General features: G+C 38.0%; 1 long non-coding RNA gene across 2 annotated transcripts in view; it reads left to right on the forward strand.

The window, feature by feature from the left end:
* Positions 1-13,211, forward strand: part of LOC140697438 (uncharacterized) — a 432,985-nt gene that overhangs the window by 239,395 nt on the left and 180,379 nt on the right. For both annotated transcript variants that reach the window (XR_012074526.1, XR_012074527.1), the window contains one exon: positions 6,062-6,156. This is a non-coding gene — a long non-coding RNA (uncharacterized lncRNA). The remainder of the gene's footprint in view (positions 1-6,061; positions 6,157-13,211) is intronic.

A 13,211-nucleotide genomic window follows, 5' to 3' on the forward strand; every position in this document is an offset into this window, starting at 1 on the left:
TATGGAGTGATAGAACCTCTCATACAAAGGTGATGGGAGTGTCAGTAGTAAAACTACTTAGAAAAACTGTTTGGCAGTTTCTTAAAAATTTAAACATACATCTCCTTTATGACCCAGGAACACTACTCAGAGATACTTACCATGACTTGTAGAAGAATGTTCATAGCAGCCGTATTTCTAATAGCCTTATACTAAGATCAACCCAAATGTCTAACAACATGAGAATTGATAGACAAGATGTAGTGTAGCCATACAATTGAATACTACTTGGTAATAAAAGGAAGACTTCTGATATACAGAACAATGTGGATACATATCAGCATTATATTAAGCAAAAGAAGCTATACATAGAAGAGTCCATACTGCAGGATTTCATGAATGTGATATCCAAACATAGACAAAAGTAACCTGTGGTGATAGAAATCTCATATTAGATGTAGGACTAGGGAGAGAATTGACTGGAAAGGAGTGCAAGGGAACATTTGTTCTATAGATACCTTGAATGGTGGTTGCATGGCTATATGGAATTGTCAGAGCTCATCAAACTGAACACTTAAAGTTCATGTATTATATTGAATGTTAATTACATCTCAATAAAAAGTGAAAACCTTCCATAAAAACCTGCCAAGAAAAGTATCAGATTGTTGGTTAAAAAGAAATCACAGAACAATCAAACGATTTTGATTTCCAAATGTTGAAAAGAGTATTCCAAGAATAACCCGTAAAGATCACAAAAATAATCATTTGCTTTATTTATTTGTTGGCAGAATAGAATCATCCCCCAGAATACCTTGTGTCCTGAAATATGTTGCTACCTAAGTGCAACCATCCTGAGCTGTGTCTCTAATCCCCAGTGTGTTCTAATCTTTAGTGCAGCCGATTCATAAGTCTGCATTGTTAACATTTCTGCTCTCTTAGGTTGTTGTGGCATTTATTTACAACAAACATTTTATGCGTCTTAGATTTTTGTCAGCAATTCCTTGCAATGCAGCCTGTCATGTTTTTATTATTTGGTGCCTTATTTTGCCAAATGCATGATGTTATGTGTGTGTAGAGGGGGTGTGGTTGGGAGGTAGACAGTGAAAGTGTACTGGATGTGACTTGATGATGGATATTTGAGTCCTTGAATAAGGAAAAGCCTAGTAGAAGAAAGTTCTCTACTCAGTGGAATACGATAAATTCTGAGTCTGTAAATGTTCCATAACGGATTGATGAATAATTTTATGTACTCTCCTAACTGAGAAACAGTTTCCTGCTGCAATTTTAAAGAGCTGTAGATCTACTAGTTTCAAAATATGTGCATCCTTAGTTGTCAGCCTGTTTTGAGAGTATATAATTGTTCAAATGCTTTGGGATTATTTTTGTTACTGTCTTATAATTATGTGGAGCTGAAGTCAGGAGTGACAGCTATTGCAGCACCTCGGTAAGATTTTTTATGCTACTGTCACTCCAGTTCAACCTTGAGCCTGATGAAAAGATATCCTCACTTTCCTAGTTTAGCTGAAAAGCATCTAAGTGTATAATTTGTGGTGCTGTGCTTATTTAAATCAGATCACCTTGGAATTCAAGTTGCATGTAGCTTTTAGCAAGTTTTCTCTCGCTAGAACTTTGGAGAAAAGGCACAATGAGTTCTGAGGCCACTATTGAACTGAACTCCTATCGTGATTTAGGACGCATCAGTTAGGTACTGTGGAGTCAATTCCATTCTGAGGGAGAATTTCTTGTCTGGAGGTCTGTTCTGCCTTGGGACGATGGTACTGGGTCAGAAAGCATAACAAATGCCACTTTTTTCTATTATTTTTTGTTGATTATATCCCTAAGGGACTCTTCCCTTTTTTGAGTGCCTGGTACTTAATGGTGGGTGGGTTTTATACGTTTAATATATATGTATGTATATACATATAGCTGTGATTGACCAGGTAAGAATTATCTTTCAGCATTAATTAACCAGTTCGTAGAAGATCTTTTGGAGAACAAATGAGCAGGCTCAGTCAAAAGGGAAATGTGCATAATCTTTGACCAGACAATTTTACCTCTAAAAATCGAGCCTACAGAAATCTTTGTACATTCTTAAAGAAATATGCAAGCTTCTTGTGATATCAGAAATTTGGAAGCAACTTAAATGTCCATCAATAAATTATGCTATATTCCTTCTGTCAAATACTGTGTGGTTACCAAAATAATGGTATAGATCTCTATGTTACAAAGAGAGGTATCTTCAGGATGTTAATACAAGGAAAACGCAATTCACTGAGCACAATGTATAACATGATCCCATTTATGATAAACGAAAGAGGAAAGTAACTATCCTTTACATATGCATAAAATATTCTGAAAGGAATTTAAACCGTTATTTGTTCAAGAAGAGAGGAATTAGGCAAGGACTATTAAAGGGGAGTAATTCTTTTGTGTTGAATTTTAAGATTGTTGTATGTGTATTACTTGTTTAAATAAACAGGAAAAAATTATTTGCAAGATTTTTTCAACAATTGTGATCTATTTAAGAGGTAGTGAATTCCCAAATTAGGTCATGGTTAACACTAATGAAAATTACATGTTAATATAGAAGATATTGATTGAAAAGATTGCTATTTAAACCTGTAGTTTCAAAACGTGTATTAAAACGTGTTGCAACACATTTTTTATTGAAATACTATTTTTTTGTAAAGAGTTGGAAAATATGATATTTGTCTCCTTTTCAGAGTGCGAGATATCTGTATTACTAAGTTTTATAAGTGAGTGATGGTTTAGGTAGCCTTCTGGAGTAGGTTCGTTGATGGATCCCAAAACATACACTCAAGTCCTAAATCCCTAGAACCTGTGAATGTGGTCTTATTTGGAAGTAGTCTTTGCACATGCAACTAAAGGATCTTGGGATGAGGCCATCCTGGGCCCTACATCCATTGACAAGTATCCTTAAAAGAGTTAGTTAGAGGCAGATTTTATAGACAGCAAAGAAGACATGCAGAGCAGAAGGCCATGTGAAGAGGGAAGCAGATTTGGGTGATGCAGCTGCAAATCAAATAAGACTTGAAGTCACCTGAAGCTGGAAGAGGCAAAGAATGATTCTCCCTAGAGCCTTTACAGGGAGTGCAGCCCTGCGGACATCTTGATTTTAGACTTTGGGCTTCCAGAGCTGTAAAAGAATAAATTTCTGTTATTTTAGCTACCAGGTTTATGATGACTTGTTACAACAGCCACAGAAAACTAATGTACCATACCTCTCCTAAATAAAAATATGAATGCTTTAGCATGCAGAAGAGATCTGAGAATTTAAAAACTTAAAATTCTTTCAAATTTCCTCTTAAATTTTGAAAAGAAAAAACTACCAAGTAATTATAATACTGGTTATCAGAAATAAACATGATTCCATGTGTTTCCCTAGGACTACCAAATACTGGAAGATTCCTTGGGGATCATCTGGTCCAGGGCCATATACAGAAGGAGCGTCAGGAAGGAGTCATGGGTGTTGGAATCAGTCTGGGTTAGGACTGTAGTGAGTAGTGAATGATAGAAAAGTAGGGTCTAATTTACCCAAAGGCACCGCAAATCAAACAATTAAAAACCCTGTGAAGGCAAAAGAAATATAACTATCTGGCCCCTGTGTGCTTGTTAAAACTCAGGGGGATCTACTGCCAAAATGAAGTAGGGAAAAGAAGACTGGAAGACAGTGGGCTGTCCCTGTCCCATCATCTCACTAGCAGCCGAGCTGATTCCTCCTTCCCACCCTAGTGTTACTCTGCCTCCTACTCTCTTTATCTCTGCTAAGCAGAATGGAAAGAAACTAACAGGTATTGACCAGCATGTGTTGGGCACCATGCTGGTTCTTTCAGATGCGTAATCTCATTTAATTCTCTCAACAGCCCCATGAGGTTGGTCGCCTAAGGTCTCAACTAGTAATGCAGGTCCCTCTGGCTGTGCAAACTCATGCTGTTTCCAAGACATAATACTGCTTCCAAAGGAGGGCACAACCAGCTGTGAGACTTTGGGGGAACACAAATCTGTCCTCTTTCCAAACATATGTCATAGTTACTTTTAATAATCATATTAATTTTTAATATACTTGAATTAGAATAATGTATTTTTCTGCAGTGATAGAATTACCTTCACTATTTTTTTCTGTAACTCACGTATCATGTAGGTTTTTCTTTTATCTTTTTGGCTTTGTAAGGATCTCCTTTCCCTTAATAAATCCAAGACAATAGACTTACTGCTTAATTATTTTCCTTAATTTTTCTCAATTTTTCTCCAACTGCTGAAATGATCAGATCACTTTAGGAATGTGATCTGATTTCCCCTGTACTTGCTAAATGAAGCAGTTATTTTGTGTATCTGCTCTTTTATTTAAACAGCTGTATCTTTAACGATTCTGTCTTTTGGATTTTACACATGCTCACAGAGCTAAGCTTGGCTCTGCTAGAAGACAGTCATTTTTTGTTGTTGTTGACACATGGGGAAAATGTACTTTTATGTAATATATTTTGGGTAGGAGTCTTTTGCCTGTAGTCATTCTTCCAAATGGCATGGGAATTTTCTAGTTATTTTCTTTACTTAGTTAACCAACACATGTTTGTTTATGGCCTATTATGTACCCAGCATGTTAGTTGTAAACCATTTTAGATGTTTTGAAAGACATAAAGAGGAAATATAAAATATGACTGCAGTCTTTAGATGCTTGCCACTTAGCTGTGGAAATAAGACTAACACATAAAGAATCAGAGGTGTGAATGCCTAATTGAGCATTAGAATCTGAAAAACGAGCACCTCAGTATGAAATATAGTAGTTACAGAAGGTTTCATGGGGGTTGTGGAATTTGAGCTAGACCTACAAAAATGGGTAGGATGAATTGGTAGGTGATGAGTAATTTTGTTTATTTTTGTGGAAAGAATAGAATTAAGATAAATGTGGACCTGTGTGTATTTGGGAGATAGTGACTGGATTAACCTCACCAAAGAGAAATAAGGAAAAAAATAAGGAGGATGAGAAATTAGATGTGGTGGCCAAATGGCAAAACAATTCATGCTTTAAAAGCCAATCAATCTAAGGAATTTAAATTTGAAAGCAGTAGATGATAATCTTCCTGTGCTGGGAAAGGAAATGATAAAAGGATTTATAAAGGAGATTTAGCATCCAGACATATGACAGTTGGATTAGAGTAGAAGCAGGAGGAGTGTCAGAGTCAAATGTATAGGAGTTAAAATGTTGCTGAGCTAATCTGGTTGTGATACAGGAAGAGCTTGGACGAGGGCAGGGGTAGTGGGGATGGTGGGATAAAACAACTTATTTCAGGAGGTGTTGAAGGGTGAAAGAATGAGCTTTGCTTAGAGATGAGAGAATGGATGCCTGAAGGCAGCTGGAAAGGACACATTATGACTGAGTAGGGAAGGAAATGAATGGCTGGGTAATAGATGACAGAGCCGAAGCGGTAAGTGCATATAAGCCCAGTATTACTATGGTAAGAAAACCAGAGTGATCAACTAAAAGAATAGTCCTCACTTAGGAACCTCGTGGAGAACAGGAGAGGAGTAGCATCAGAGGGATTGGAGAAGCCATTAAGTAAGGTGTGAAAGATGCCAAAGGATGAGTGAATCTCATGAGTGGGTCGTTACTAACATCAAGCATAAGATGTTGAAGAATATGTCTGAGAAAAGGCTAAAGCCATCCATTTAGCAGGAAGAGATACTAGACCTCTTACAGGCGAAAGTTTTTATGGAATGGTATGCACTGAAGTAGATGGTAAAAGGAAAAGGAAGGAATTAGAACAGTTAAAAAGAGAAGGAATGTAGATCAAATATTTGAATAGTCTGGCAGCAAAACCAGAGAATAGTATTGATTAGTAAGTGGATAGCTAGGCAGGAGTGAAAGAAAGATATTACAATAGCTAGCATCCAAGATGGTACCCAGTGATCTTTATTTTCTGCCATTCATACCCTTGTATATTTCTCTCTCACATGGAATGGTACTGACTTGTAGAACCAATAGTATATTACAAAAATAATGGTGTGTGACTTCTGAGGCTAGGTTATAAAGATGGTGTTGCTCTGCCATGTTCTCTCATAGACTCCTCATGATCGGGAGGACACCAGCCATCATGTCATGATGACACTGAAGCAGCTTGTGAAGAGAAACATGAGGACTCCTCCCCACAGCACGAGGTTAGTGAGCTTTCTTATAAATAGATCCTCCAGGTCCAATCAAACCTTCAGATGTCTTCAGACATGGCTGACATCCTGACTGCCACCTATAAGAGACCCTAAGTCAAAACCGCCAAGGTAAGTCACAACTGAATTCTTGACCTATAGAAACCATGAGATAACAAATGTTTATTGTTTTAAGCCAGTAAGTTTTACAGTAATTTGTTGGGTGATACTAGATACCTAACACAGATTTCTTTAGATATTTTATTTTATGTGTGCGTATATCATTTCTGTTTTGGTTTTGGCTGGTGAAAACCTGAATATGTTTTAAGGTCCTTATGGATATTGGAATGATTCAAGATGAGACTATCAGGAAGAGAACTGCAAGACTAAGGTCTGAGTGGCTAAAAAATTGGGACTAAAAGCTGGGGAGATGATTTTCAAAGAGCAAAAGTGGCCTATTTTCTGACTGTAATGGGAAGTTTAAAATAGATGTAGACTCCATTTCATCCTGAGATGAAGACAGTAGTGCCTGAAATAATTCACATAAGACCAGTTCAATTTACTAAATCTTCTATATGTACGTAACCTTATATATTAATGTTTTTACCTGAATAGGCTAGTAGATAATCTACTTACCCATAAGACATTTTCTGTGATGGTATGCTTTAAAGATAAATGGTGAAAAATGTTAAGTTCATTCCTCACAAAGGTCAGGAATCTGCTAAGTGGTTGACTAAATGCATATGTAAACTTTATAATGAAACAAATCATTTTAGTCTTTTTAAACCATCTGCTCTTACATTGGCATGAGGGAGCATGTGCATGAACTCTGTCAGTCCTCTTTATCATCTAAAGGTCAAATGGACTTGTGAATTTGTGTCTGTGTTCTCAAAGGCTTATGTGGCTGTTAGTCTAATAAAGAGGGTTGAAGAGCAATACAGATTAGATTACATAGATTTGGTTTGTGAACTGATTTTGACCCTGTACAAGTTCTCAGATTCTGCCATATGCTCTTGACTATGTATCTTTAGGGCGGGAATATTCATTTATCAATATTGTTTGAACATAATCCATTTGTAGGGTGCTGTATGAATGCCTCTAAAAGCTAAAAAGATCAGTCAGAAAAGAATGTTTCCCCATGTAGCTTATAGTCAAGTATGATTGCTGTAGGCAGGGGTGGCCCTGGTGTCAGAAGACAGGGGAGTAAGAATACATGTATGCCCTGAATGTCTCACAGGATTACCGCCTGTGGGGTCCTGTAATGGAGTTCTTCTTAGAGTGCTCTTTGGAAATGAGGTGACAAAATGAGGGAACATGTCATCATTCTAACGTGCGTTCACAAGCAGCACTTTACCATGTGAAATATCATTACTGATGACCAGGATGGCCTCTGCATTTCCCTCAGCTTGACTAAACTTGAGACAGGTTTCTTCCTTACTGGGAAGATCTCCCTTTTCTTAGAGCATTTACTTTAGAAAAATTGAAACTGTATGGTCTTTCTCTCCCCCCTTTGAAATGTATGTAAATATTCTCCAAGCCTTTTGCCACTTTTACAACCTAGGCAATGTCTTTAATAAGGACCAGGGAACCATCTCTTTGAAACATAAACAACAAAAGATCACCTCTGTCTCCTGTAAGAGAGGTCAGAGCCTATCTTTGTTGGTACCAACTGGCAAACCCAGATGGCCTATTACAGGCACTGGAAATCTTGCTCCACACATTCCTTTAGTCTACTAGGGGCTACCCTAATGTCCTCCAGTGCTTTTCCACTAGCTCACCCCATCCGTTAAAAATTCCCCTACCTTTTGTTTCAGCAGAATGGATTTTGATCTTTCTCTCCTTTTGGAATAGCCTAAATAAAGTCCCCTTTGCCTGCTCAGTTTTGGTACCATTTTTGCTTTGGCTCTGGAGATCCTGGTGTCACCTGGCTTTTGTCCAGGTTCTTGTCCCATCCCAGAAAGAATTCAGAGACAAGATGCAAAGGTTAAGAAAGTAAAGTGAGGATTTATTAAGGGGTATATAGGACACTCTCAAGGGGAGAGCAGGCAAGCTCAGGTGAGCGGCTGCCCTGAGTTTCTTTGGCAAGTTGGTTACATAGAGTGTAAAAATTACCGGGGGACTATTCATGGCGGAGGGAAGGGCTTGGGGCACATTCCCTGATTATCATCCCAATTCTACCTCCCTGAAGGGAGGAGGGATTTTTGTCCTTATTTAGTCTGGATTGAAAGTGTCATGGCATCAGTGCATGATGAGTACTTCTAATCTGCAAGGCTAATTTTATTGAGATGAGGGCATAATGAGCAAAAGGTGACATTTCGACACTGGAGATTCCTGCTTTTCCCAATTTTTTTGTCGGCCTCTAGGCCTCTCATGACCTCAAAAGGTCAGAGATTTTACGGTCAGCCCCGGGGGTCCTGCTTTTCTTTCTCTGCCCAGGGACCCCTGGTGCTTACATAATGTATGGTTTCCTGCATTTGGCCTGTGCCCCTCCTTTCTGCCAAGTTCTGCCGTTTGGCTTGCGTCCCTCTTTCTCTGCTCATATTGAGCTATCTGCCTGCTCTAACACCACTTCTCAGATGTAGCACTGTTAACTATTTTTAACATAGTGCTAAATAATATACTTATATTAATATTTCTTAATTTATCAATTTTTGATATCATTTATTGATTTGCAGTAAAAGCTAAGGCAATTAATGCATTTAAATGCCTTCCTCTTCTCACTCATGTGTTCTATTCCTCGTTTTCTTATATGTGATATTATAAAGAAACTCTTTTAAAGTTACCCTAGTGGTTACCTTTTTCACTTAAAATAATTATTAGGCCTCTGTATCTTGATCTGACCAAGATGAGTGGCTCTCAAACTGGAGCACGCATCAAAATCACCGCAGGGCTTGTTATCTAACACTCAGGTTCCTAGGCCCCACCCCCTAGAATGTGATTTAGCAAGTGTGGCTTTTAAATTAACAATTGTTAAGTAGAGCCCGGGGCTGGGCTGTGGGGCTACTGGATGGTGAGCAGAGGCTCAACAAAAGACTACAAGGGAATTGAAACAGAGTTTACTACTCACAAATCGTAGAGGAAGTACACAGTGTGCCTCAAGGAACCACAGGGAAGGTCAAGGCAGAGTGCAGGCAGGACCTGGATACAAGCCTTTTGTAGGGGTGGTGGGTGGAATGCTTTGGGATTCTTGGGCTAAGGCCACATTGGTCAATTCAAACCAAAAGGAGCAGGGTTTGGGGAGGCTTTGCAGGGGGTCTTATCTAAGGGATGCGCAAGGGATAGGCCCTGGGAGGCGGGGTGGGGGTTGGAGGAGGATGCTAATCATAAGGGTGGATGATTCCTGGCTCTGCTTTCTGTTATTTAGGTTCTGTTATTATATTACTCAGGGAGGGGCTCCTGCCAGTTCGAGGCCTCTTGGCCACACAGAATGAGCTCTGAGCAGCAGTACCATGGAATGGTTTAGCTAGACTTTAAACAGCTGGTCTGGGGTGAGGCTGGAGAATTTGTGTTGCTAAGACTGCTTTAGATGGTATTGACTGAGTCACTGTTGAACATTGGATGAAGAAATATGTAGATCTACACTTCTCTTTATTCTTTGCTCCTTTTCCACATCAACTTTTGTTGGCTATACCATTACCTCTACATGGTCAATATTTACCAAATTACATTATTTCTTGTTATTTTAATGATGCTTCCTGTTATTTACATATGGTCAAAAATTTGAAAACCAGTAAACAGCATTTACAATATAATAATAAATTTAAATAGTGATATTTGATCCATGAAGAAGAAAATATGAGACTATGTATATAGGACCAAAATTATGAATCTTTTGAGAATCTCTAACTCATGCCCACCTTCACCTTCAAATATTGGTTCTGGCTTTGACCATGGAGTGTCTTTCTCCCTCCACCTCCTGAAGATGTCGCAGGTTGCACACCAGGTCTGGGGCCTTTGTGATGCAGAAACTAGAGGACAGGAGAAAAGTCATAGATCAGAGGGTATGTTAAGGCTGGGAAAGAGTTTTCAGGCAAGTTTGGAGAGAAGAAATGATATTTCATGTATAAGGGAATTAGATGGAAGATTTATAGGAATTTGAAGAAGTATTGTTGTCTGTGTAATCCTTTACAGAGTGCAAGAAATGCCAAGAAAGATTGACTGTGACTTTTTAATGCAGCTTTTTTGCCCCCAGGTTCTGTATTTTTGTCTTGTTGATTGGAAGGTCCAATGATTTTTATCTTTTTCTTAAGAAGTTCCAGACCTTTAATAAACACAATTATATACTGAAATTTAGCTTCTTTCTAAAGACATTTGAACTCTGAATTCTTTTTTTCGTATTTTCTTGATTAAGGAAGTCTTTGTTGTGGGACACAACAGTGGCTGGTCGGTGACATGGTGACTTGCAGGTTGGTAAAGGAATTTACCAGAGATGGAGGAGGATAGTAAAGGCGTTTGTTAGGTTAGCTGCCATAGACAGCAGTGGGCCACACAGACGAGAGGTGCCTGTGTCAGTACAGAGGGTTGGTTGTTGGGGTCTTTTATGAGGCAGGGTCACAAGGTGCCTGATAGACTTGTGCGCAAGTCTCTGGTTGGTTGTAGGTGAGGTAAGAGGTTTAGGATCCATGAAGGGCGGTGGGGTTTATGACTCTGATAAGGTGGGCTGAAGCAAGTCAGCGTGAGCTATTGTGAGATTAGGCATTATCTAGGACTATTAGTTTGTTAAGGCAGACACGCCCAGTAAAGAATGTACTTTATCTGTTGAGGGATCACAGGCAGACATCTGAGAGCCCAGGAATGGGGGTCAATGGACTTTGAAGCATGTCAGTTGGCCCCACAGTCTTTTTAATTCATTGAGATGTAGATTTCTTTTTCAGATGTCATTCTTAATGCATAAAACAGGAAATGATAAATAGATTAGTTTAAAAATAATTTCCTTTTTGGTCTCAAGGCCATTGTATACGCATAAAAATTATTGAAGATCCCCAAAAACTTCTGTTTATATATATTATATATAGTCAACATTTATTGTATTAAAAATCAAAACTGAGAAAATTTAGAAATGTTTACATATTAATTCATTCTAAAGTAACAGTATAAAAACTACTGTTTATTAACATAAACACTGTTATGAAAGTTAAGTACACTTTTCCAAAATAAAAAATCCTTATTGGAGTGGCATTGTCTGACATTTGTGTAAATTGCTTTAATGTCTGTCTTGATAGAAACAGCTGTGTTCTCACATCTGCTGCTGCATCGGTCCGCTGCCATATACTGCTTTGGTAGAAATACAAAGAGAAAATCTGTTTTCACACATATGTAACTGGAAGAGGGAGGAGTATTTTAATAGATTCTTTAAGGTAATTGTGAAGATTTTTTAATACTACTCTGAAATTTAGTTAAGTGATGGTTTCTTAAAGTTTGGTTGCGATGTGGAATCCGAAACTATATTGTATTAGCTTTTTATTGCTGACTCAAAAAATTACCACTAACTGAGTGATTTATAATTCTTACAAAGGATTTTACTCTTCACAGTTGTGGAGGACAGAAATCTGAAATCAGGGTGCCTGCTGGGCTGCACTCCATCTAAGGCTCTAGGAGAGATTCTGTTCTGTGCCTCTTGAACCTCCTGATGACTGTTGGCATTCCTTGATTAGTGACCTCATCACTCCAATCTCTGCCTTATCCTCTACTGTCTATAAAATCTGCCTTTGCCTAATTCTTATAAGAATAGTTGTCACTGGAATTAGGGCCCTCCCAGGTAATCCAGGATAAGCTTCTTCTCTCAAAAACCTTAATGTAATTATATCTTGTGACACGTAATTCACTCTTTAATCATAGAAGGTCCAGATTCTTGGGATTAAGATATGAACATATCTTTGGGGGACCACATTCAGCCTGCTACACAAATCAATGACCTGGTCCTACTCCGTCGCATTACAATTCATTGGTTTTTATCTTGCAGTCTGAATTGTCTTTTACTATGTGTGATACTTTAACATCATGCATTAGTCATTTGGAAAACACACATTAACCGAGTTATGAGGATCTTCCAAATCTTCCGGACATTTTATTCTGTAGTGTCAAACTGCTGCTTACTAACATCAACCCAGAAATTATCAGAAAAGTCTTTGGAGATTAAGAACACACATAGTGGCAGATACAAGTTTCCCAAAATTGTAATTTTCACTTGGAAGCTCCAATTTTGTCATTGGCAACAAATCTAGTCAGTTCTTTTCCTTGACATGACAGGCTTTCTTTGTTCATTTTTAAGAAATGTTCTACCAAATAGCCCCAACCAGAATAACTATCATTTGTTTGTCTGTCATTCTTTCAAGTAAAAATAGTGTCTATGAAAAAGTATCTCGTTCAACTCACAACTCAATTGTATGTGTTTTTCCTAAAAGCAACCATCATGCTTCAGTATGCAGCAAAGTACTTTATGTATAACTGCCCCTTGTCAAATGGAGTATTTAAAAGATGCATATCAAAGAGGTGAGATTTAATACAATTAATAATTTCTGTTGCTTCTTCAAGAATATTTAAGTGAAATTGGCCATTCTCCTTTATTTTGGTTTTTGTTTGTTTTGGTACTCTCAGTATGTGGGGGTGAAAAATGTGACTACTGCTATAACTTAGTTCTGCTTGATTCATGTGAAGGTGCCAGCAATTTTACCCATGATCGCTTTTGAGCATCAGTGTACATGTCAGTGTAGTGAAATAAGGTAAATAGTACGTTAAAAGTGATCAGAATAGTTTTGACCTTGCAGACCCCTGAAAGGTCTCAGGGACTCCCTGAAAACTCCTCAGTTAAGATGTTCTCAAACCTCTTAGCATTTAGAGTCTAGCTCTTTTAGATTTAGAGTTTTGCTGTGTTTTCCCATACAGAATTATACTTTGTATCATCAAAATCAGTAGTAGTTTAGCATTTCTGAATACTCCGCAATTTTTTTTTCCGAGCTAATGATATCCATTCAGTATGTTCTGGCATTGAACTCATTCTGTTGACACTTGATGTAAATAATGTGAAAAGTTAAGACAATAAGCAGGATGCATATTCCTTCCTCAGATAA

This window comes from Vicugna pacos, chromosome 7 (assembly GCF_048564905.1).
Source record: "Vicugna pacos chromosome 7, VicPac4, whole genome shotgun sequence".
Taxonomy (NCBI): Eukaryota; Metazoa; Chordata; class Mammalia; order Artiodactyla; family Camelidae; genus Vicugna; species Vicugna pacos.